Consider the following 26307-nt stretch of genomic DNA (forward strand, 5'->3'; position numbering starts at 1 on the left):
TCAAAAGGATGAGCAGTAGAAAGTCTTCTTTCCTGAAGGCAGTCTTGCTTTCTTTTCATGTCTTGTTAATAAAACAGAAATCTGGGTCATGTTCTCCAGGTTATGGAGGATTTCTGACTGTTCCGTGGACTCTATCTGAGGTATGATATAGTATGCAGTAAACTTAGTTTTATTGGCATTTTCCTTCTTTATAACTGGGTCCACTGAAACTGCTTCTGCATGCTCCTTCCTGCAATCGTAATCGGTTGCCATGGGGATGCTTGCTTAACAAATTCCAGCCTCCTGAACAAGAGTCACCTCTGGAACTGTGGTCATATTGATGATATCTGCCCCCCCACAGGTGGGAGAAAATGAAGCTTTCTTCTCAAGCGCTAAAATGAGGCCCCTCAGTTATGACCATTATCCCCTTTGAGTGGCACTGAAATCCTAGCTTCTTAGCAGTCTCTATAAGGACCTCTCCTGTTTGGGGGAGAAATGCCTGAGCCACTGGAATATGACATGCTCTTCTTGCACAGGAATGACTTCCATCATAGAAGGCAGGAGGCCTTCTCCAGGTCTTGTTGATGAACTGACCAATAATGGTGATATCACCAGGCTGACTTTCTCCTTCAAGAAGCCTCAAGCTGTGGCCCTTATATGTGTGCAGCCCACTTCCTTCAAAGCCCAGGTGTTTGCTGCTGGTTGACTTTTGAAGGTATGATGGTGTGCTGCCGTCCGTATTTTGCAAGGACACAAATCAACATTTTTAGTCAAATCAAGGCATCAGATGGCTTGCCAAATGGGGCATCCTCATATTCCTCAGCTCTTCCTTCTAACATTTCTGGATCATCCAGGCCTGTGCCACCAGTGATTCCAATATCAAAAATAACAAATGCAAAAATGAGGCTGGAGGTGTGGCTAAAGTGGTCGAGCACCTGCCTAGAAGTATGAAGTTCTCAGTTCATCTCAGTGCCAAACTCATTACTTCATGGAGGTGGGGTGGGAGGGTAAGGGGCCTGGGGGGGTGGGGAGGACAGCAGTGCCATGTCTGGCAGGGTGGAGGTTGCACGTGGGAGGGGCAGGCGGTGTGGGTCACCAAATAGGCCAGGAAGCAGAGACCGGGAGGAGGCACTGCCAAGATTTTTATTTTGTATTTTTTTAACATGCTCTAGTTATTTCCAAAGTTGGCCTCAAACTCTTAATCCTTCTACTTCAGACTCCTAAATGCTGGGATTTATAGACATTTGCTACCATGTCCAGCTAAGATTCAGGCTCTTGAAGTTTTAGGAAATGCTGTCCTTATATTTAGGGAGATAATTTTACAGTTAGCACAGTTTAAAAGTTAAGTTCCATTTTGATGAAAATGCTTTGAAGCAATTTGCTATTTCTCTCTGCTGTTCTCTTGGCATTTTACATGAATTAATTTCCTGAATTAATCCTAAACTAAATTTCAAGAGCTTTACTTTTTGCTGCCAAATAATATTTTTCTTCCTTCTAAATGAGTTCGAACATCATTATTAATGGAATATGCGATATGCAACTCTAAGCTTATAATCACAGTGCTTGTTTTTGGAGAAAAGTACTTGATATGGCAAGAAAATTCTATAATTGCAACTTTCACTATATAGTATCCAAACACAGTCTCTGTGTTTCAAGATCAAAATGTCTCTACTTTTCTAAGTTTCTTTTTACATTTTAATGGCATGAACCAATTATTTTGATATATTGATGGCAAAGTACCTTTTCAAGTATATTTTATCAAATGTAATGATTATTTGCATCATATTTGTAATGCCACCATTCAGTTTTTCCCTCAACTAACTACTTAAGTATGCTAGTTCATCAATAGCACGATGTTTATTTTCATGCTAAAAGAGTCCCTGACTATTGAAATGGCAATCAATTGATTCTGTAAATTCTTTCTTTACCAAATAAAATTTTATAGTTCTCATCCATTCTGAGAAGACAAGAGAACTCTCTTGAGAGCTCTTAGAGGAACTATAAAGTATTGGAGGTAATAAAATAGTTGTTTGGATGTTGTTATATACTACATGACTTAATTTTATTACTTAAGGAAGGATAATGTTTCAGTGGTGGTCTGGCATATTCTGGGCATTTAGTTTTATACTACCACTTTAGAACTGAATACTCTGCCAGGATTAGATTCCAAAGGCAATGTGCAGACTAAAGAAATAGGAATTAAACCTCCCCCCCCCAAAAGAATTAGCCCCCAGATGGGTGGCAGCACCTGAGACCTTATTTGGAAAGCACATTTTGAGATGGACAGGTACCTAGGAATGTGGTTCTTAGTTCTCTACAGACTATGATGTTCACTCAGGTTAGTGTAGCTGCCGCTTTCTCCAGTCATGCCTAGCAGAGGGCTTGATGGCTTATGTCATGCGGCTTTTTGCCATCCAGTTCTGCAGATATTCCTATTGTTCCAAATTTGAGTGAGCACAGAATTATACCAATATAGGATTTATCTTAGTCCATTGTGAAGCTATAACAAAATACTTGAAACGACATGATTTATAAAGTAGGAGTTTGTTTTCTCAAAGTTTTGAAGGCTGGGAAGTCTGAATTTTAAAAAGCTGGTAGAAAGCCAGGCTCCAGGAGTTCAAAGCCAATGTGGGCAGGAAAGTATGGGAGACTCGTATCTCCAGTAAACTACCTAAAAAGCCAGAAATAGAGTTGTGGTTCAAGTGGTAGAGTGCTAGCCTTGAGCAAAAGAAGCTCAGGGACAGCACCCAGGCCCTGAGTTTAAGCCCTAGGACTGGCACACACATACAAACACACAAAGTTGGCAGAATCAGTGCAGTGGGTGGCTTTAACTGCTTCCAAGATGGTGCTTTATAGACTAGCAAGAAGAGATGAACTGTCTGTCAAAAGGCAGCATTGATCTATTTACCAGCGAGAACCCCAGGGATGTCTTAGATGATCAACCTTCCAACATTAAGACTTGAACACGTGACTTTGGGTAACACACTCAGATCACAGCAGCATTTCTCCCAAAGTCTTGTTACTTTTTTTCTCATCGATGTTGACATTATGATCTAATTTTAGTACAGTACATAATGCTACGCTATGATTATTATTACAACATTCTGATGTGCTAGAATAAGAAGAACTTTGTGGCACATTGAAATAGTGCTAGTTAACTGAGAAGTAAACTGAAGATGCTCTTATTGTCACCATAACTGTTGAAGAATTTCCTGAAATATATCTTTTTATTTAATAGACTATATCAAAACTGATAGATTCTTTTTATTTTTGTACTGGTACTAGGGCTTGATATAAGGGTCAAGGCACTGTTTCTTTGCTTTTTGAGGCTGGTGCTGTACTACTTGAGCTATATATCTTTTCTTTTTTTTTTTTTAATTTTGGGTCCGGTCATGGTGCCTGAACTCTGGGCCTGGGCGCTGTCCCTCAGCTCTTCAGCTCAAGGCTAGCGCTCTACCACTTGAGCCACAGCGCCACTTCCGGCTTTTTTCTTTTTGCTTATGTGGTGCTGAGGAATCGAACCCAGGGCCTCAGGCATGCAAGGCAAGCACTCCCACTGAGCCACCTTCCCAGCCCTTGAGCTATATTTCTACTTCAGGCTTTTTGCTAGTTAATTGGATATAAGAGTCTCATAGACTTCCTGCTCCTCCTGGCTTTGAACAACAATCGTGAGTCTTAGCCTTTTGAGTAGTTAGGGTTACAGGTGTGAGCCACTGGCACCTGGCTTGATGTTGCCTATTTCCCCTTTTGTCTCCTCCCCTCCCATTCCATCCCCTTCCCCTGTCTTCTCTCTCCTCTCCCTTGTCCTCTCCTGTCTTTTTGTTTCTCCTCTCCCCTCATCTTCTCCTGTCTTGTCTTCTCTTCTCTCTTTTCTGTTTTTTTCTCTCTCCCTGCTTACTACTTCCCTCCTTTCCTTCTCTCTCTCTCTCTTTTGGTAGATGTTTCTTTGATAGTTTGAGATAATGAAGTTTCAAGATAATCTTTATGGATATCATGATGCACTATTGTTGATAAATAAATTTGGTATTGGGGTTGGGAAGGTAGCTCAGTGGTAGAGCGCTTGCCTTGCATGCATGAGGCCCTGGGTTCCATTCCTCAGCACCACATAAGCAAAAAGAAAAAAGCCAGAAGTGTCGCTGTGGCTCAAGTGGTAGAGCTCTAGCCTTGAGCTGAAGAGCTGAGGGACAGCGCCCAGGCCTAGAGTTCAGGCCCCACGACCAGACCCAGAAAAAAAATTTTTTTTGGTATTAATTGGCAAAATCTCCACAGATGAGGACATATTTCAAAGATGTAGCAAATGACTTGTCAATTGACAACAATAATGTATAGTTATTTTTTCAGTTCTTTTGGGCAAATGTCCAGAAATTTAATGATATACCATATGGTATATGCATGTATAATTTACTTCCTTAAGTTTGAAATTGTATTAAAATACATTTAACATAAAATGTAACATTTTTAATGGTACTGGATATTAAACCCAAGACCTTGTGTTTGTACATGTGCTCTGAAATTTAAACCACACCTCCACTCCTTTTTGAATTGGTTATTATATTTTTTGTACTGATTCTGGGGCTTGACTCAGGGTCTGGGTGCTGTCCCTGAGCTTTTTTTTGGGTCTGGTCGTGGAGCCTGAACTCTGGACCTGGGCGCTGTCCCTCAGCTCTTCAGCTCAAAGATAGCGCTCTACCACTTGAGCCACAGCGCCATGTCCAGCTTTTTTCTTTTTGTTTATGTGGTGCTGAGGAATCAAACCCAGGGCCTCCTGCATGCAAGGCAAGCGCTCTACCACTGAGCCACCTTCCCAGCCCCCACTCCTTGAGCTTTTATTTGCATAAAACTAGCACTTTATCACCTGAACTTACAGCTTTTTGATTATTAATTGAAGAGTCTTATAGAGTTTTATGCCTAGGCTGGCTTTGAACCGTGATCCTCAGATCTCAATCTCTTGAATATCTTGGATTACACATGTGAGTCACTGGTACTTGGCTTAAATTGGTTATTTTTGAGATAAGGTCTTGCTTTCTGTCCCAGTGGGACTGAGCTGTGAGTCTCTGACTTGTGCTTCTCTGGGATGACAGACACCAACCTCTATGCCCAGCTGCCATCATACCCAGCCATTAGTTGACTTGGAGTCTCATGAACTTCATTTTGCTCTGACTAGCTTCAATATCCACCTGCCAAGTAGCTAGGATTATAGACTTGAGCCACTATGCCTGTCTTCATTTAACAATTTTTAAGTGTACATGTCATCGTTATTGAAATTCATCATAATGAACAATCATAGCTTCTATCCATCTCCAAAACTTCTCATTTTAGAGAACCATTAAAGCACTATCTTCATTAACTCCCATCACCCTTGTGACCACCATTTTACCTTCTCTCTGTGATTCTGACTAACTATGCTAGGTAAGTGTGATCATCTACTGCTTCTGAGCCTCTGGTTAAGATTAAGTATAATACTGATTTCTTTTCAGCTGAAGTAGAATCACTCAGTATTTGTCTTTTTGTGACTAGCTTACTTAACTTACATAATGTCCTCTAGTTTCCTCCCTATTGTAGCTTATGTAAGAATTTTCTTTCTTCTTCTTCTTTCTTCTTCTTTCTTCTTCTTCTTCTTTTTGGTCAGTTGTGGGGCTTGAACTCTGGGCTTGGGTGCTATCCCTCAGCTCTTCAGCTCAAGGTGAGCACTCTACCACTTGAGCCACAGTGCCACTTCCAGTGTTCTAGGGGTTTATTGGAGATAAGAGTCTCCTGGACTTTTCTGCTCTGGCTGGCTCTGAGCCTCGATCCTCAGCCTCCTGAGTAGCTAGGATTACAGGTATGAGCCACCAGTGCCTGGCTTTTCTTTCTTCTTAATGATGAATAATAACTTGTAGTATGCATTAATCACATTTTGCCTATTCATTCATCCATCAATTAACACTCAAGTTGCTCCTATGTTTTAGTTATGGTGAATAATGTTGAGATCAATACAAGTGTACAAACATCTATTTGAGTCCCTTATTTCCTTTAAAATTTTTTTTTTGGGGGGACACACACTAGTATTAAGCCAGTTTTACATCTCTGTAATAAAATATCCAAGGCAACTGGCTTATAAAGAGAGAAGGTTTGGCTTGTTTTGGAGCTCTAGTCTAGAGGTTCCAGTCAGGGCCTCTGATAGGACAGTACATCACAGTGGGAGCAAATAATGAAGCAGACATCTTACTTCGGGAGCCAGGTAGCAAAAGGAGAATGAGCACCCACAATGTCCTTCAAGGTCATGTTCTCAATGATCTTCCCCCCATGAGACCTCACCTCCCAGAAGTTCCACCTTTCCTCCCCCAATAATACCATCCTGGCCACTGAACTTTGTACAGATCTAGCATACCAAGGAGTAGCATTGCTGAATAATATGGTATTTCTACATTAAGATTTTGAGGTACTGTCATTCTGCTTTTTTCAGAAGCTATCTCATTTTGCATTCTAAGCAGTGCACAAGGTTTTAAGTCATTTTAAATTGTCTACAACACTTGTTACTTTCAGATTTTTGATAGTAGGCATGGTAATGAGTTGGAGGTGGCAATCCATTATGTTTTTGCATTTCACTAATGGTTATCAATTTGGGCCAATTTTTAAACAAACTTATTGCCCATTTATATTTCTTCCTTGGAGAAATGCCTATTCAAGTCCTTTGTCTATTTTTGAATTGAGTAGTCTGTTTATTTCCATTGTTGTTGAATTTTTAGATTCTCTCCAAGGAATCTGGATATTAATCCTTTACCACATCTATGATTTAAGAAATATTTTCTTTCACTTCTGTTTCTTGTATTTTTATCTTGTTGGTAGTATTTAGAGAGCATAAGGGCATTAATTTTCATGAAATCTACTTCATCTAATTTTTCCTTCTGTTGTCTGTGTCTTTGGTATCATATCTAAAAAATCACTGCCAAAACCAGTGTTATCAAGACTGTGCCCAGTGTTGGCTTCCCAGAATTTTGTAGTTTTACATTAAAAACAGCCAAAGCCATGATCAAACTGGCTTTATATCAGTGATGCAGGATGGTTCAATATTTGTATATCAGCACATATAACAGAGTAAAGGGTGAAAATAATGTGAACATCTCATGATGCAGAAAAAGCCTTGGCAAAAATCCAACATCTCTTCATGAGGATACCAGAAATCGAAGGAATATACTTCCACATAATAAAGACTATCTATAATAAACCTACAGCCAACATCATAATAAGTAGTGAAAAAACTCTTAAGTCAGGAGCAAGACAAGCATATCCGCTCTCTCCACTCTTATTAAATACAGTGCTTAAATTCCAAGATAAGAAAAAGAAATAAATGCAAATAGAAAGAAAATACAGTCAGCATACAATAAAGATCTCTGCACACAGTTGATAGTAACACTACTCACAATAGCCAATTTGTGGAGTCAGTATAGAGCCCATTAACCCAGGAATGGATAAAGATGGTGATCTATCTATCTATCTATCTATCTATGTTGGAATTTTACTCAGCCAAAAAGAGGAATGAAATTATGTTATCTGCAGAAAAATGGACGAAACTGGAGATTATCATATTAAGTGAAATTAGCCAGATTGAAAAAGATGAAATCACATGTTTTTTCTCATGCAGAGTATAGACCTTAAGAAAAAAAAGAATAATGTGTCACAGCAGGAATTTTTTGTGTGTGGAGAGGAACCAATGGGAGCTATGGGGTGGGCAAAAAAAGAGGGTAATGGGCGTGGGCATAATTGAAGTACTTTATGTGCATCTATGAACAGAATTACTGCAATTCATTAAAACTGGTTAACAAGGAGAATAAGAGAATAAAATAGATTAATAGAGGTGATTTGATCAAAGTACATTATATTCATATATACATTAAATACACATAATAAAACCATTTTTACAATTAATATACTTTATAAAATAATTTCACGGTTTTAGGCTTTATAGTTAGTCATTTTTCCCATTTGAATTAATTCTTGTATATGGTAATGGGTAAGAATCAAATTCATTATCTTGCATATGAATATACAGCTTTCACAGTACCATTAGTTGAAGACTGTTTTTTTCTCCAATTGAATGTTCCCTCAGAACTCTTGTAAGAGTCACTTGATCAAATATGTTTGTGTAGTTATATTCTATTCCATTGACCTATATGTCCTATATGACCTATATGCCAGTATACTTTTGATTATTATGGTGTCATAAAAAGTTGGTATTTCAGACTGTATGAGTCTCTTAATTTTATTTTTTAAATTATTTTAGATATTCTCATTCCCTTGAAAGTCCATGTAAATGTAAGGATGAGTTTTCCTATTTCTTCATCGACAATGTCATTGGGGTTTTGGTAGGGATTCCATTGAATATGTAGTATTTGACTGCTTTTCTGGTGCTGGTGATTGAACATGAAAGATTAGCAAGCACTCAAGCTACAATACCTGGCCTAGTACTTGGCAATGTAATAATGTTGTCTTCAATTCCACGAATATGTGATCTGTTTATTTATACCATGTTTAACTTCCTTTATTAATTTTCATTTTGTTGGTCGTAGGGCTTGAACTCTGGGCCAGGGTGCTGTCCCTCAGCTCTTCAGCTCAAAGCTAGCACTCTATCACTAGAGCCACAGCACCACTTCCAGCTTTTTCTGCTTATGTGGTGCTGAGGAGTCGAACCCAGGGCCTCATGCATGCAAGGCAAGCACTCTACCACTGAGCCACCTTTCCAGCCCTCATTAATGGTTTAATAGTTCTTACTTTAATAGTTCTTTTACCCTTTTGATTGATTCCTTAATTTTAATTTACTTGATTAGTGTCATATTATTTTTGCATGTTTAAAAAACAACACAAAGTAGGAGAACTGAGGTCCATGGCAGCCTATGTAAAAACATGAGACCTTATCTGAAAGTTAACTAAAACAGAAAGAGCTTGAGGGCATGGCTGAAGTTGCAGAGCACTTGGCTAATTAGTTCAAAGTCCTGAGTTCACACCTCCATATTGCTTCCTAAACCTTGTATTAAATTATACGTGATGCTCGTATTTATTTGTATTTGTTTTTTACCCTTCAAATTTGTATTTTTATATTTTTATTATCTTTAAGTAGTTGTAAAAGGGAGTTGCCATCAGCAAAGCAGCTTATGAATACAATCTTGATCGATTCACCCTTTCAACATTCTCACCCATCTCTCCAACCCACCTTTTCCCTAATTTTTCTTAATTTTGTAGGATATGCATTGAATTTTTGACTGCATTTTACCCCCTTATTCTCTTCATTTGCCTACATATTTGTATTTTTAATATTTGTCCACATTGGTAAAAGTAGCTGTACCCTCACCATTATATAGTATTCTATTCTTTATACCAAATTATAATGTATATAATTTATAAATAAAAACACATTTTGTGCCAGTCTTGGAACTTGCTGGGGGTCTTTTGCTGAAGGCTAGCATTCTACCACTTCAGCCACAGCTCTAAATTGGAGATAAGAGTCTCACAGACTTTCCTGTCCAGGCTGATTTTGAACTATGACCCTCAGATCTCAGTCTCCTGAGTAGTTAGGATTACAGGCACTAGCCACCAGTGCTGAGCCAAAAATTACATATTTTTGGTATAATGTACAAGAATTTATCATTAGGGTGTGAAGCAAGGAAGGTGTGAGTGGGAGTTATTCTGTCAAAGGTTATGCTTTCTTTAGTTTGAAAGACATTACCAAAAATCTTCCAGAAGCTCTTTCATGGTGGAACATTTATCTCTAGACATGATGACCATATCTCTTTAGTGCTATCAGATGCTACATCAGTAGGAATAAAGCACTCATAGGTACACCTGGAAACTGTTTTTTTCTTTTTTTAAATCTGTGTTTCTCTGAGCCATTGCATCCTGTGGAAACAACTCTTCCTCCTTGGTTCCCATCCTATACATTTTTTTTTTTGTCGGTTGTGGGGGCTGAATTCTGGGCCTGGGTGCTGTTCCTCAGCTCTTCATCTCAAGATTAATGCCCTACAACTTGAGCCACAGCGCCACTTCCAGCTTTTTTTTCTGCTTATGTGATGTTGAGGAATTGAACCCAGAGCCTCATGCATGCAAGGCAAGCACTCTACCACTGAGCCACCTTCCCAGCCCCCATCCTATACATTTTGATCTCTTCTCTATCACCAATCATTATCAACGACATAAAAACTAATGCTTATTAACTCATACTTTTTCTAAACATGACACAGAGTGCTTTATGTGCACTATTTCACTTATTCATAACAAAATTATGAGGTTGGTATAATAAATTATTTCCAGTTACATGATAGGAAATCAAATCCTAAAACAAACAGAATTTAGCCAGAGACTGTCACAATGGAGCTTCTAAGCTGTCATCCACTCTAACATATTGCATTTCTCTGTTACATAAATTTTTTAATGTGCAAAAGGAAAAGCTAGAGGTCTAAAAATGTTGCTTAGGTAGCACCAGTGAAAAACCAGGAGTTATTTTTGATAAAAATCACTATATTGTGATTCAGAATCCTTAGACATTGATCAACTTGGGCCTAGGGTGGTATGGCCATCCTTTTCTCGTCTCTACTTTCACCTTAAGAAATAGAAATAGGAGACAACAATAAATGTTGCCAGAAGTTCTGGCCTCTGACCTAAACAATCTGGAGAATACATTCTTTAAAAATTTTTTCAGATTCACTGCTAGAAGTATGAAGGATTACTAATTGAAAAGGCAACTATAGAATTAAGCTAAACTATGAAACTCATAAATGTGTGTGTGTGTGTGTGTGTGTGTGTGTGTGTGTGTGTGAGAGAGAGAGAGAGAGAGAGAGAGAGAGAGATAAAGCAATTCCTTTTAATAGTGCTGGTGTGTAATTGAACAGTCATATACTCTTCATAGGCATGTAGGTTTATCATGGTTCAAGATGAATCTATTGGTTTTTTGTTTTTTGTTTTGCCAGTCATGGGGCCTGAATTCTGGGCCTGGGCGCTGTCCCTCAGCTCTTCAGCTCAAGGCTAGCATTCTATCACTTGAGCTACAGCGCCCTTCCAGCTTTTTCTGCTTATGTGGTGCTGAGGAATCAAACCCAGGGCCTCATGCATACAAAGCAAGCACTCTACCACCGAGCTACCTTCCCAGCCCTCAATCTATTAGTTTTAGTTTTAAGTGGGATACATTAGGGGAAAAGAAAAGCAGAACTATTTAAAAATAGAAAGCTTTAATTTACCTGATTGTAGAATATTTCTCTTCAGAGAAGGCAGGATACATACTTTTTCAAAATACACAATTTTGAGTCAGGACTTGGTTGCTACTTCAATTATAGTCTGAAAGTGGCAATTTTTACCTTTACTTTGCTTCAAAAAAAGTATAAGAGAGATAAGAAAGCATTCACCATTCTTGGATCTTCAACAAATTCCAGATCAATGTAAAAACAACAGCAACAACATTGGCATATAAAGCACTTCCTCTTGGGGACTAAGCCTTCTTTCTTCAAAACAGAAGCACTGGATTTTATTGAAGTACAAGTTATTTGGTACAACTTATTTGACTGCTTATTTCCTTTTTCAATACTCCAAGAGTCGATCGAGAGAGGAGTCACTGAGCACTAAGAGCTTTTTTTGAAGACTTTAAGATCTAGGGCTATTTTACTTTCAGAGTACGGAATAGGTAATTATTTGAAAATTATGGTAGTATTATTGATTGAAATAAAATGCACAAATTATGTGTTAGCATTTGCCTTCATAGTTCTAGCCCTTAATATTAAAACACAGGATGGGATTGTGAAGATTTGCTTATGTAAAAGTTCTTTTAAAAACAAGAAGTATGTACAACAAAGATTATTAAATAATTTTAATAGTAATATATGTATGGGCATCTCTTAAAAATGTGAAAATATGCCATAATAGAACTCATTTTTCTATGTTTCTTATTTTTTCAATGTTGAAATGTATGGAACTTAGCTTTCTTTTAAAGATTGTATAATGAACATTTTTCAGACTACCTAACCTTCATAGTGACTATTTGAGCAGAAATGTTATAATTTATTTACTCAATCATCTGTTATTGGACACATTTACATAGCTCACTTCTATAGAACATTTTCAAAGTTTGGTTACGTTTTCTTTTACCTGGGTTATTTTCTCAAGAGAAGTTCCTTATAGGGAAATGATTGGGGTGCTGGGTTGATTCTTCCTACCATTTTCTGATCCTGGTTAATATAGAAGAGTACTGAATGAATGAGGCACCTGAGATCATCATAGCTCAACCTCTCTGGAGATAGATCCCTGATCCATCAACTTACTGCCTGTGCTTGATGTTCATTAGAGTTTTATTTGCCTAATGTCATCACTTTGGGGGAATTTTCAACGATTATTCCAATGGTCAATGCAGATACCTGTGCTGCACAACCCCGTGTCCATCTGTATTTTATACTCCTTCAGCTACAATATGTTCAGTGTACATTTTAACCATGGAAATAGCCATCTCTTATTCCTCTGGAAAACAATATTTTGTTAGCATCCATCAGAGGACAAAGCCAAATAAATAGTAGAAAGATAGAACACGGAGACATAGAGGAAGAGTAATGACATGCAGGCGATCTCTGCCCGACAGCCTCTAGGCTGCTATGCTGCTGCCTGTTACAAGGTTGCTCAGGTGAGCACTAAGCCAGGTACTTATGATTTGGTAAACTGACTTCTAGAAGAGTTTGGACAGTTTATGACAGCACTAGCCATTTATGCATGTGCTGAGTTAGGCAGAGCTCCTCCAGTTTGAATTAGAAAGTCCTCCCTACGATTTGCCTTTTTGCTTTGTACCACATTATAATGAACTATAATTTTTTTTTTTTGCCAGTCCTGGGCTTGAATTCAGGGTCTGGGCACTGTCTCTGAACTTCTTTTACTCAAGGCTAGCACTCTACCACTTGAGCCACAGCACCACTTTTGGTTTTTTCTGGGTATGTGGTACTGAGGAATCGAACCCAGGGCTTCCTGCATGCTAGTCAAGCATTCTACCACCAAGTCACATTCCCAGCCCCTATAATGTTTTTTTTTTTTTTTAATATGAAGCTTAGAATATTTTTCCCTCCCCTTCCCCTAAATGCAAGCATGCCAATATCAAAAGGATGGCAATTGTTAGCTAGGCCTAATAACATCTTCCTATAGTCTCAGCTGCATGTGAGAGTGAAACATGAGGATCACTTGCCCTTCAGCATAGCCATCCGACCTTGAAGATGGACACCGCACCTTAAGGCAAGCTGCCTTTCCAGTCTATAGTCATGGCCCATGCTGAGCTCCTTCTGTCTCCCATTCACTTATCCCTTGCCCCAGAACCTTGATAAGCAACTCCTGAGTCATTGGGAAGCACATTTTGCTGAGCTCTTGGTGGGAACTGAAGTCTGTATCCCATTACCCACTGACGTTTTTAGAGATACCAAACTTAAGATGGGAAGTAGTGACGTCAGGCCCCATATGGTACTTCTTGGCAAGACAGTTTGAGTGTGAGTGTTTGGTTGTTCCCTAACTTCACCCTCAAGGGACCTAAGTGTCAAATGTTGCTCACACCCTGCCTAAGCCCACCTGCTCTTTCATCGGTGAGTCTGGGATCAAGCTGGGCTGGTGCGAACCACCTGTCCCTTCCTTTGTGTTTGACTAATGGGTTTGTCTTTTTGAACCAAAAAGCCAGGAGTTGGATTTCTTTAACCTTAGTTCTGCTTCCCTTGAACAAGCGGAGGTTTCACGGTCTGTGACTCATGAAGGCAGTGGTCACAAGGTAATGATGAGGTGCGAAGAAATACCGACTCACAGATGACATAAATACCAGTGCTGATTTGCTATTTCTCACCTCTGTGTTGAAAATAAGGATGCCACCATTTTCCACAGCTGTGGCTTCAGCTCATCATAGAGTGAGGGCCTGGTTATACTGCTTCAAGGCAAATGCCTCTCTCATTTCAACCTGGCGCCAAGTTCTTGCTATGCTGACTTTTGCTGACCTGGCCAGTGTTTTTCCTGGGTGGGTACAACCTTGGGCACCAGTGGCTGAGGATCAGAAGTAGCCCCTGTTGGGTAAGGCATGCACCTGCCAGTGCACCGAAGGTACCGCCCAGGCCACAGTGCTCATTCCATAGATAAATTTAGCTCATAGCAATTTGAGTGTGCAATATTTGAATAAGCTCATTACCCTTTAACTGCATGCCTGCAGTAGCTGCTCACCTGGTGTATATCTTGAGTTCTTCACCTAGTATTTCTTAATTTGCTAAACTTATGCCATCTTTCTTGTTGTGACTCTGAACTAGTTGCTGCTATTAGGACTGGTGCTTTGTGGGGGTGCAGATCTTTACCAGTCTGCAGAGCTGAGATGGTTCTAACTTTGCAGCATATGTAAAGGCACATGCTCTGGGGGCTATGTGCTGTCAGATAGGTCTGGCAGAATAGTTCCTGGGCTCTGCACAGTTTGATAACAGTCCTGCACTTCCACACTGCTAGATACTCCTGCCTGCTCCATGGGAATTGGGTTGGGGCAGGTCCATGTGGCAGTACCATGCCATTTCTGCATCTCAAATCCTGTGTTTCATTCCATGTTTTAACCTTGAAGTGGAGTCTGGCTTCCAATATGATGCTTTTCTTTCAGAGACCTTGAAATTGAATACTTTTTTTTTCTTTTTGAGACAGGGTCTTGCTATGTAGTCCATACTGGTCTTAAACACATGATTCTTCTGCCTCAATCTTCTGAGTGCCGGGATTACAGGTGTGTGCCACTGCTAAGTCTGTCCAGTAGATAAGGGACCCATGGAATACTAATTACTCAAGATGAAATTAAGTTGAGAGAGATGAGAAGGAGCAGGCAGGAGAGATCCTGCCACTCTCACACCAATCTCCAACGCTGTGTTTATTGAGTAGGCACTATCTCTTATGACATACATAGCTAAATAAGATAGATGAAGTATTTTGGCCACTTAAACATTACTCATGGCTCTCTGATGAGCTAAAGGTCAAGATCCCATTTCTGCCCCTGGGTTTGTGCTTTATTTATGTGGTGAAAACGGCATATTCAGCACACAAATATTCATTATATTTATGCTTTCCAGACCTTTGGCTGGCTTATAGACAGCCCCTACCCCCCACACACATAGCAGCTTTCTGATGAGGGTTTAGATTCACAGTCTTTGTATTCATACTCACCGTATCCATTCCTGCTTTTCATGCTGGATCCTACATATCACCTTGCTCAGCCTTGAACATTTTTCGATTTGGCTCTGTTGGTTTTCCCTGTGTATTTCAGAATCCCACTTGTGGTTGTCAGGAAGCTTTTCAGCTTCCTGAGGAGATGGAAATGTCATAAATATGGAGGCGTTTCCTGCCTTAGCTCCATAGACCTGAAAGGTATTTCCTCAACCTCAGCCCAGACACCATGCCTTTGATATGCAGGTGATAATACTCAAGGATATATCAGGCCCACCTACTAGGGAACACATACCTAAATGACTTTTAGTAGAAAAATGTCTGGCCTCCACTGGGAGGTCATACCAGGAGGCAAGAATATTTATCAAAGAGACAAGGCACTAACATCCTAGGAATAATGGTAGCTTTCATTCGATGTTATGTACACTGGAAGAAAAGAAGACAGGGAGAGACATATTTTGATGGACTCTCAAATGATCTTTGTGCCAATGGAGGGGGCAATATATGTATATGTATATGTATATGTGTGTGTGTGTGTGTGTGTGTGTGTGTGTGTGTGTGTGTGTGTGTGTGTGCCAGGATTAGCTCTTATACTCAAGGCTGGTGCTCTACCTCTTGAGTCACGGCTCCACTTCTGACTTTTTGGTGATTAATTGGCGATAAGAGTCATTGATTTTCCTTCCCACATTGGCTTTGAATGGCAATCCTTAGATCTCAGCCTCCTGAATATCTAGGAGTACAGATATGAGCCATCAGTGTATGGCTTGAAAATGTCTTTTATATTATTAAGGGAATCTGTGATATACTTGTGCTGTCATTGCCATCATTGTCATCATCATTCGCGATGACCACAGCAGTGTCCCCTAGCGATGACCATCATGGCCGTGGTGTGTCACAGCCAAGTTGGAGACCTGGCTCTGTCATTTATTGCGTAATGTCTTTTTTTATCGTGAAGATGCTATAGAGAGGGGTTGCAGCTACACGAATGAGGTGGTGATTACATTTCTTGTCAAACATTGCTACCTGCTCCTTTGTTTCTCTCCCACTACCCCTCCCCTCCCCCGTTCCTTTCCCCACAAGTTGTAAAGTTCATTTCTGACATAGTGTCCTGTGAGCGTCATTGTTGCTTTGGGTCATCCTGTGTCCTTGTTTCAGCATTTTGTAATTCTCCTGCCCTTCCCCAAATTAGATAAACATACATACAAGTCAATCATTTAAATTTCTACTGACTCCTTAATTGTTAAACTGGTAGATAAGAATACTAACTTGATAGAGTTCTGTCACAGGTTAGCTGAGGTAATTTGTTTAAAGCCTAAACTTTTGGCATATAATAACTGTTCAATACACACAAGCATGTTCTGCAGATGACAATAATAGCAATTGTTGCTACCATATATTGCTTCCTGGCTTATCAAGGGCATCATTTATACATTTTGTATTTCTAATATAATTTTATTACTTTTATGTCTTTCTTTTGCTTATTTTTTAAATCAGTTTTAGTATATGTTGATTAACTCAAGATAAAAAGCTGGTAATGAGCTGAGGTTTGGACCCATATCAATCTGATCAGAATTTTCCCCTAGTTGTCCAATATTCCACGTGATTAACTGTGGTGAAGTATGATTGGTGATAGTGACTTATTTTTGGTAATTATCAATGATACTTTTTGACTAGCTATTCAGCAAAATATCTATGTGACCACCAGGTGGCGCTCCACCAAGGTTCATTCCGCAGTGAAACAATTCCCCAGTTTCCTTGTGGATGATTTAGGAAAAGGCAGCAATACATCCCCAAAAGTGAGTGCATTTACTCTTGCAAGGGACCTGGCTTCTAACAGTATATGTGAAAAAATAGGGAATAACTTTGGATTATTTTGGGACTTACATCCTTAGGCAGACAATTTATATAATGAATATAATCCATTTTGAGATATTCTAATCAGCAACTGGTTTGATAATTTAATTGGTAACCTAGAACTTAATCTGATTTAATTAGTTAAGTATTTGAAAGTATTTAAATATTTAAGAATTGAGATTGATGGTAGATATAGATGTTATTTCTGCTACAAAGCAAAGTCAGGATGCCTATTTTATTGTTCCCTAAAGAAATCAAACACACATGCAACTATGATTTATAGATATACGTTGATTACATCAAAAGAAGTATGCTTTCATTTAGTATGTATTAACAATATGAGTTTGTGGAGGTAATGATATTGCTGTGGACCCTGGTAATTATGCCAGTTTCAAAGTCTACAATATCTGATCTAAGCACTTCATTAATGCATAGTATTTTGTGTCACAATTTGTGCTTGCAACCTGCTTAGAATGTTTACAGTTTAAATCTATCAAGGGAGAAATTGCCCTTCAATGATAATGGCAGGAAAATGTCTGACTTGCAGGACCTACCACTTGATGCTCTACCACTTGAGTCACAGCTCCACTTTTTGGTGGTTTATTTCTCATTTACTTGATAATCATAAATTACCACATAGTTTCATTAAAAAAAAGGTTGCATGGATAACTGAGCAAGGGTTTCCTATGTGTCAGGCACAACCCTGGGTACTGTGAGCAGTATTAAATAATAGCTCACATGGCCCCTGATCTCTGTGACGTTGGTGATGTGGTTGGCAAATCAGAAGCACACATACAACTTTGAAATAACACAATAGTTAACCAATAGTCAAAGTAACGTAAGAGGGGGCAATTGCATTCTATCTGAATACCACAGAGGCAGAGAGCCATGAATTTGCAAGCAGGGATGTCTGTGTGTGACAGTGGTCAGGGAAAGCTTTATGGGGGAGGGGAGAAATAGGCTGGACTTAGGGTATGGAAAAGTTGGTGGAAGAAGAGGGTGCTTCCAAATGGTGAAGGAAGTAGGAGACGAGAAGATGAAGTGGAGTGAATCAGTGAAGATGCGAATGCACAGCCTGTGGGCTGGAGGAAGCATGGGATTCAGGGAGGAACCTAGGCCTGTGTTTTTTGGAGGAAGCCTTCATCTCTCTGGAGGAACCCTAGATCTTGCAGTGTAAACAAGGTGCATTTTCTTCAGTGCCAGTTTCAACTTGAAAATATAAGAAAGCATGCAACACGTTGCCTGACGGGTCTCATGGAAGAGAGCTGAAGAGATCAGAAGGGTAGGGGCTTGTCCAGAGCTGGACAAGTCTAACTGGAAAGAGCATGGCCTAGCTTACTGGCTGTGGTCAAGTGTTTGCTTTGCTTTTGCTCTACCATTATTTCCTTTATAGCATCTGACTGCCTGTTAGCTCCTAGGCCAAAAAGTAGTCAGAGAAAATATTAAAAGCAATTGGAACAAGCTTATTATTAGCTCTTCCCCTTTTCAATGGAGGACTCTTTTATGAGGATTAGAATAAATGATATCAGAGCTAATGGGAAATTGGAAATTATATAGTTGATAATGGCAACTTCTTGAGTGTTCCCTGACCCTTCAAGTCACAGAGATAATAGAGTTGAGTACAAGTTAACATGTACCACAATGATTTTTTTTTTTTTTTTTGGTCCATTCGTGGGGTCTGAGCTCTGGGCCTGGGCACTGTCCCTCAGCTCTTCAGCTCAAGGCTAGTGCACTACCACTTGAGCCATAGCACCACTTCCGGCTTTTTTTTCTGCTTATGTGGTGCTGAGGAATCGAACCCAGGGCCTCATGCATGCAAGGCAAGCGCTCTACCTCTGAGCCACCTTCCCAGCCCCCACAATGATTTTTGACAGGAAACAACTGATCCATTCCGTCAAGAACCTTCACTACTTTTCTGTACTCTGGAAAATGCCTTCTACCTACACTGATGACCTGGCAGCAGAGGGAATGTGGAGCCTCATGTGGGTAGATTGAATTTTGTTTCCTTGTCCCAGGACAAACCTCTGACGACATTTACAGAATATCTCCCCAGCAGAATGATTTTACAGATTGAACGAAAATCTAGATCATGTGACTGAGAAATGCTAAATAATCCATATCCACAAGATAAGGATAGAGCTGTAACTGCCCCCCCCCCCCCCCCGCCCTGATGACACAGTCTGCCTTTTAAATGCTCCTGAAGAGAAGAGAGGAGAGAAAACCAAATGATGACATAATATTCTGGCAAATTGTGAGAGCCAGTGTCATAGGAAACAGAAGCCGATATCGGAATGTTGTGTCAAGGTGGGAGCGAGCATGGAGTGAAAGGCAGGCCTGTGGGTCTGATGGGCTCCTCTCTAACTGCACTGCAGAAACAGTGACTGAGAATGGCTCCCAAACATCCTGGCTCCGTTTTCCTTTGCTCTCTGAGAATCAGAACTGTCTTCTCCTCCAGATCCCTTCTGAAAGCTCTCAAAGGGGTGTTTCACCAGTGCATTTCCTTCCCATTGCTGCGCTAACAAATGAACACACATGCCTAAAACCACCCGTGTTTATTATTTACAGCTCTGGAGATCAGAAGTTTTAAAATAGGCCGCAGGGCCAAACTCCTCACCAGAGCCTTTACCCTCCTCCTCCTCCTCCTCTTCTTCCTCTTCTTCCTCTTCCTTTTCCTCTTCCCCTTCTTTTTTGTTGGTCGTGGGGCCTGAACTCTGAGCCTGTGCACTGTCCTCAGCTCTTCAGCTCAAGGCTAGCACTCTACCACTTGAGCCACAGCACTACTTCTGGCTTTTTATGCTTATGTGGTGCTGAAGAATCAAACCCAGGGCCTTATGTATGCAAGGCAAGCACTCTACCACTGAACCACCTTTCCAGCCCCCCCCTTTTTTTTTTGCTGGACCTGGGGCTTGAACTCAGAGCCTGGGCACTGTCCCTGAGCCTCTTTGTGCTCAAGGCTAGTGCTCTACCACTTGAGCCAAAGCACTACTTCTGGCTTTTTTTTTTCCTGAGTAGTTTATTGAAGAGTCTCACAGACTTTCCTGCCCAATCTGGCTTTGAACCGTGATCCTCAGATCTCAGCCTCCTGAGTAGCTAGGATTACAGGCATGAGCCATGGGCACCTGGCCAACTGTTATTTTCTTCTTCTACCTCTGGGTCACCACATTTCTGGCTTCACTTGCTGCCAATGCCTCTTGCCTAGCAATGGCAAAAGAAGCAACAGGGTCACAGATGTCCCCAAAGGCACTGTGTCCCAGCAGACAGTTCCCACCCATCTATATTGTTGCCTCCATTCCTGACTCAGCCACCACTGGGAAGGAGGTCATTCATGTGGACTTGCTTCAAGATTCTCTCCATTGCCTCTGGAACTCAGATGTGACTGAGAATGGAAGCGAGCAGACGATCTGAGTGACAGTGCCCTGCTTTGTTATACCTATTGCACCTCACCCCAGAACTGGTCCACTGGCTTGGAACCAGCATCTCCCTGTTCTCCTTGGAGTCAGCCTGCCTCACGAGGCTCCTGGGTCCCGCCTCACAGGCCCAGCTTCCCTTGCAGGCTCGAGAATTTGGGATCCTGGTGTTAAACACAGCTGGGACTCAGGAGGCTGGCACTGCTCCTCTGAACACACCTTCCCAGGTGTTTACCTCCCAGGCCCAAAGCGCTCTGGCTTCCTCTGGAGACTCAGGGAGAGAGTCAGTACCATTCCTAATTCCTCACACTTTCTACCTAGTGTGGGTGGGATGTAGCATCTGGATTCCATTGGAAGCCATTTGTCCTAATTTAGTACTTCCTATTAGTTTTGTAAAGGATTACTATGGAAATACATAATTTACCAACTTCAGATTTTACAAGCTACGTCCAGCACCATGCCCAATAGGTTTTGACAATTTGATTACTGTTGAAAAGGAAATCTTTGAGCTCCTTCTAGTTACTGTTGATTCATTTCATATGAAGGTGTGTGAAATCCGAGTTATAGAACAGAATATATTTCTCCCCCTGCCTCGATGTGCTGGGAATACATGTTCTCACTTCATGAAAGGAACAGTGGAAGACTTTTCACGATTTCAGTGTTTCTAGTGAGTTTTGTTCCCAGTGATGGAATGTATAAACATCTTACATGTCTTCCCAGGAAATAGAGGAATCTAAGATCTGAAACAAGCATCAATATCTGTAATTTTTCAGGGCATGGAATCGAGTCTGTAGCTCCGCTGCTTACTGAGGCTCACCTGGGCAGAAACTGAGGCGCAGTGAGCCACTGCCATAGGGAGGATTTGCTGGCCTATCACCAGCTTCTTCACCTTAGTGGTCAGGCCATAGATTTCAGATGACTCGGGGAGATATCAGCAACTTTAAGGAATAAGAACGTAGGGGAATGAAGGCAAGGTATTGTGGATATGGTGAGGATCACCGAGGTAAAGACAGGTAAATAAGCAGCATCTGGAGACGTCATTTTCCTCGAGGTCTTCATTGATAGCTAAGATGAATCTTTTAAAGATTTGTGTTGATTGATTGTTGCTAGTCATGGGGCTTGAACTCAGGGCTTAGATGCTGTCTCTCACTTTTTTTCACTCAAGACTGGTACTCTTATCACTAGAACACAGTTCCACTTCTGGATTTCTTGGTGGTTAATTGGAGATGGAATCTCATGGGCTTTCCTGCTCAGGTGGGCCTTGAACTATGATTGTCAGGTCTCAGCTTCCCGAGTAGCTAGGATTACAGGTTTGAGTCACCATTTCCTGGAGTCATTTTGAGATTTATGGCAGTGAGGCCTAGACATATTTGAATGTAGTTCCCTAGATCCTGGAAATACATTTTTTATTGTTCACCTTGTTAATTATATGTATATATTTCTATCCATTTGGGAGACTCAGCAGCAGCTGTGGGCCATGGTCTGACACAAAGAGCTCTTCCGCCACCTGCTGGTCACTTGGAGGAACTCACAGGATTTTTCCACAGGAAGCGGGAGAGTTTGATGAATTTCATTTCAAATTTACTTCAACAGTTGAAAATTTAGCCAAGTATTAAACAGATTAATTTTGCCTTTGTGACGGCTTGCATGCCTTTGATCATTCGGTCCTTTTAATGAACTCAATGTGGTTGTTTCCGATTTGGCCTTGAAAGTCTTGGCAGGTGGCCGTGGTCTGTGTGGGAGCCTCGCCGCCTCCAGCTTGGGTTCCTCAGCTTTGGCAGAACTTGCCTTCCCACTGATTGAAGGTTTACAGAGAGAGAGAGAGAGAGAAAAAAATCATTATATCTGACATTCTGCCAGGGTACATCATTGTATTTCCAGACTGCCATGTATTGTGAAATTCTGTTTGTTTGTTTTTAAATTGCAATGCACCTGTTCCTTGGGCAAACTACCTTGTCATATGATAATATACTTTTAGTAAGTTAATATATTTTAATTTTATTTATTAGGGCTTACTGCTTGGGTTTGCTTCCCTTTAGCTTCCTGCTCTTGGTGTTCAGTATGATGTGTGCTTCTAACTGTCACCCTTCTACCCTCCATAATTAGCCCAGAGATGTACAGGGGGCTTCTACCCAGGATGCTTCGTGTGGTACTATTCATGGTCATTTCCCCCGTGATTCAGCAGCTCTACTATCTTTAGAGTCTTGTCTGATCCCACACAAAGCCCTTTTCAGATCCAGTTTGGCATTCTGATATTGTACCAGGGCTCTGGGAAGTCAGAGAGTACAATGTGCAATTCAGTGTCTGCCTTACAGCAGAAAAAAGGGCATTCAATGTCCCCTGGAAGGGCAGGCTGGTGACGGTGAAGGGACAAGGGACCCATCAGCAGATTTTGCTACTTGGCTTGGCTAGGAGCAAAATACCTTGCACTGAAAAATGGCTCCAGAAGTATGTGAATTCTTTTCTCTTGTCTCTGGGCTTTTTGGCATCAGACCTAAGCTGCTTGGGTATGATTATCTAGGACAGGCATTGCTCTGTGGGGTCCCTTCTTGGTCTACTGTTTTTGTGGGAAGTCAGTTGACACAGAATTCACTGAAGGCAACTCGAGTTAGGGAGAAATTCTGCCTAAGTTGTTGAATATTAAAGTTTGGGTGGTATGCTTGGCGGCTAAATTATATTGATGGCAGGCTTTCCCACATTTTATCCTCTTGTTTTCTTTGACTGGTTTCTGTACCTGGTCCAGTTTAAAAAGCTATTTGTGGTCATATCAGATGTGAGAATAATAGTGCACTGAAGAAAAGTGGGTTATAGGGTTTGCTTCATGGAAGATTTCATACCTAAGGTAGCTTTTCATTCCAGAGCTATTTTAAAGCTGGGTCCTCCCTGGGGGAACACACTTCTGGCTAGACTGTGAAAAGGATCAGTTCTTCTGGGCATGATTTACAGCCCAGGCCCTTTAAAGAGAAAAAGAAATGACAAGTCACAGTTGTCCTTAGCTTGTTAACATTCTGTTTCTTGCTTTTATTGACAAGCAACACCATCAGCAGTAACATCTCCTCCGTCTTCCTGCCTTTCTCTGGGAAACTTGGGCTAAGTAAAATTTTCTCCCAACTTGACTGTCTCACTGTGGGTGATCCAAAGAAGTGAAAATGTCTATGCTATCTGGGCTTTAATAAGCCGCAAATTGTGCCAATGTTCTTAGGAGAGATTAGGAAGAAGTGGTCATTGTACCATTTCTGACGATGCCATTTGCTAAGTAACTTAATGTGATCAGGAAAGGCCTGGCTGAGCTGCGCTGAAGGTTGTTGGTGCCTTCTATCTGCTGCGTTTTTCGCTCACTAGCATGGGGTCTCTTTAACCTCACCTGAGAAGTGTCTGGTATGATGATTTTTGTAGTCCCTTCCAGTCTCAGAATTCTCTCATCTATCTTTGGAAGAAGAGCAGTTGTAGAGTTCCTTTCTACCTGTGGACTGTATGTTAACAAAAATTGATCTTGTTTGTACATTTAAATATCATCTATCTGCCCATGCATGCAATTCTGGGTTATCAATAGGCAGATTAGGCTCTGCTTGAGTGGTGGTGCAAAAATTGTTTTCGAAAGATGTGGCAATGAACACATTTTAAAAAGCCTTATCAAAACGATCATCCTGAGGAAAAAATTGGCATCATTAGATGTTCTCGTACTCATTTCAGAGCATATATTGGAAATAATAGTCACTCGGTTTTCATTCATTTCATTTTTATTGAGACTGGGTCTCACTATGTAGGCCTGGAATTCAACATGTAAGCCTGGCTGGTCTTGAGTGCGTGGGTGCTCAGATTACGGGCATGTGCTTCAATGCCAGGTGTAAACTATTTATGTTTAGGGCTCCTATGAAATCTTCGTGTGGGGATGCTATGGCTATTGCAAGCTCCTCCTCTGTCTCTCGATCCCTGACCCTCTTCCTTCTTCTTCCATGTACTTGTAACATCCGCCAGATACCTGCAGAGTCTTTTCCATGGGAGGGACTTGGGGATTGTGGTTGACTTCCAGTATCCATTCCTTTCATTTCCCATCATGTTCTGCTCTCATGTGGAGATGCTATCCCATGTGTTGAAGTGTCTGAAGGTCTGCAAACAAAGATGGTCCAAAAAGGGCCAGGGGCATTTGGAAAAATTTTTTAGACACCTTCGTTTCTTGAATATAAATGAGTACACATGACATCCTGCAAGTTTCTTGCAGCCATCTTGCCATTGCATTACAGCAGCCTGAGAATGGATAGACGGTTCACAAGGCAGAGCAGATGATGGAAGGAAGCTTACATGTAGTGTGTGGCTGAGTTGCTACTGGAACCACTGCAGCCTTTCACTGAAGTGGCTATTTGAGCCACTGGAGTCACTGAAGGCCAGGGGAGCCTTCCACCGCAGCCACCTAAGCCTAGCATGACGTGAGACTCGCACTTCCCTTACTTACTTGGCCTTCATGACCTATTACCAAAGGTGTACCCACTGACGTACAGAAACTCTACGTCCATGTTGCTGACAAAACCAAAGCTCAGACGGGTGAGAATGTGAAGCTACCCTGATCCTGTAGCAAACACGCAGAGACCTATAGTTAGGATGAGACTAGGATTGGAATCCAGGTTGGCTAACACCAGAGACAAACCCTAGATATTATTTATTTCATAGTTATTCACTGTACACGGGGACTAGATCTACAATCTGAAGAAGTAAAGGGAGGGCCAGGCACAAGTGGCTTCTGCCCGTACTCATAGCTACTCAGGAGATTGAGATCTGAGTACTAAAGACTAGGCAGGGAAGTCTGTGAGACTCTTATCTCTAATTAATCACAGAAATAGTCAGCCCATAGTTCAAGCTCCCTGGTGGGGAGGGGGATGGGGAGGAAAGTAAAGACAGGAAATATTTGAGAAGACTTGGGCTGGATCGTCTATGGGTTATATTCAATACCTCTTCTCCCCTTTTCTACGAATAACGCTCCCATCTCCCCCCCCCCGCCCCCACCTGTTTCTGGCCACATGGCTCCCAATGCCAAATTGATTCCCTCCCCCACCCCACTGTGAATGAAGCCGCCATCTGTGTGAGGAGATTCACAAGCTCTTCCTGAGGCCTGGCTGTCATCTGTTTATAAAAGTCTGTGAGCTCTCCCACATCCTCCCCACACATTCCTTTTTGCCTTACATTACCCACAGTTGGTTCCCATTGCTTTTAACAAAACATCTTCAGCGTATGTTTGTCAATATTCAAGGCTCCCTTCTGCAAGCCACTCATGCTTTTGATATTTGCCTAACGGGTGTACTTAAGGACTATGAGATTGTGTCCACTGATTTCAGCGAGAAAAATGGTACCACGTGGTCCATTCAGACCTTTCCATTTTAGTATCATTTGGGAAGATTCTTCTAAGTGGGGCTGGGGAAAGTTCCAGTTTGTTGAAAAAGCACCTTGAGTGAATGAATTATGCATTTCATTCTTAATAGTCAATGTGGATGTGCTGTAACTAATTATGATGTTGGGAGCATTCTTATTTTATTAGCATCCCCAGGCCTGCTCAGTTCTTACCATTGGGTAGAGACAAAGAATTGGATCTTTGTGCTGATTTTGGACGTTTTCTTACATTACTCCCTTCATGAGTTTCACAGTCCAAAGATATCAACAGTTCCTTAGCCTGTTTGACCTGAAGCTCAGGGCTAGAAGAACTCTTTTTGGGAATCGCATAGCTAGTAATGCAGAGTCCCTGGAAAGCAGTTGGATTCTTTCTCTGAGATAGCATCCCTCTTTATTAGCAGTTCCCTCTCTATATTTCCTTCTCTTCCCATGCCTCAGGCTAGTGTCAACCTGCCCTAGCTTTTCTCACCTGCTCCCAGTATAATCGGTTGTTGTTCAGTTCTTGAAGTTCAGAGAGCATAGCCAT

The 26307-nt window shown here is 41.1% G+C and overlaps 1 pseudogene; it reads right to left on the reverse strand.

Annotated features, from left to right (window-relative positions):
- On the reverse strand, positions 1-26307 carry LOC122106478 (annotated as a pseudogene).

The sequence above is a fragment of the Dipodomys spectabilis genome, unplaced genomic scaffold, assembly GCF_019054845.1.
Source record: "Dipodomys spectabilis isolate Male_0828 unplaced genomic scaffold, ASM1905484v1 ptg000042l, whole genome shotgun sequence".
NCBI lineage: Eukaryota > Metazoa > Chordata > Mammalia > Rodentia > Heteromyidae > Dipodomys > Dipodomys spectabilis.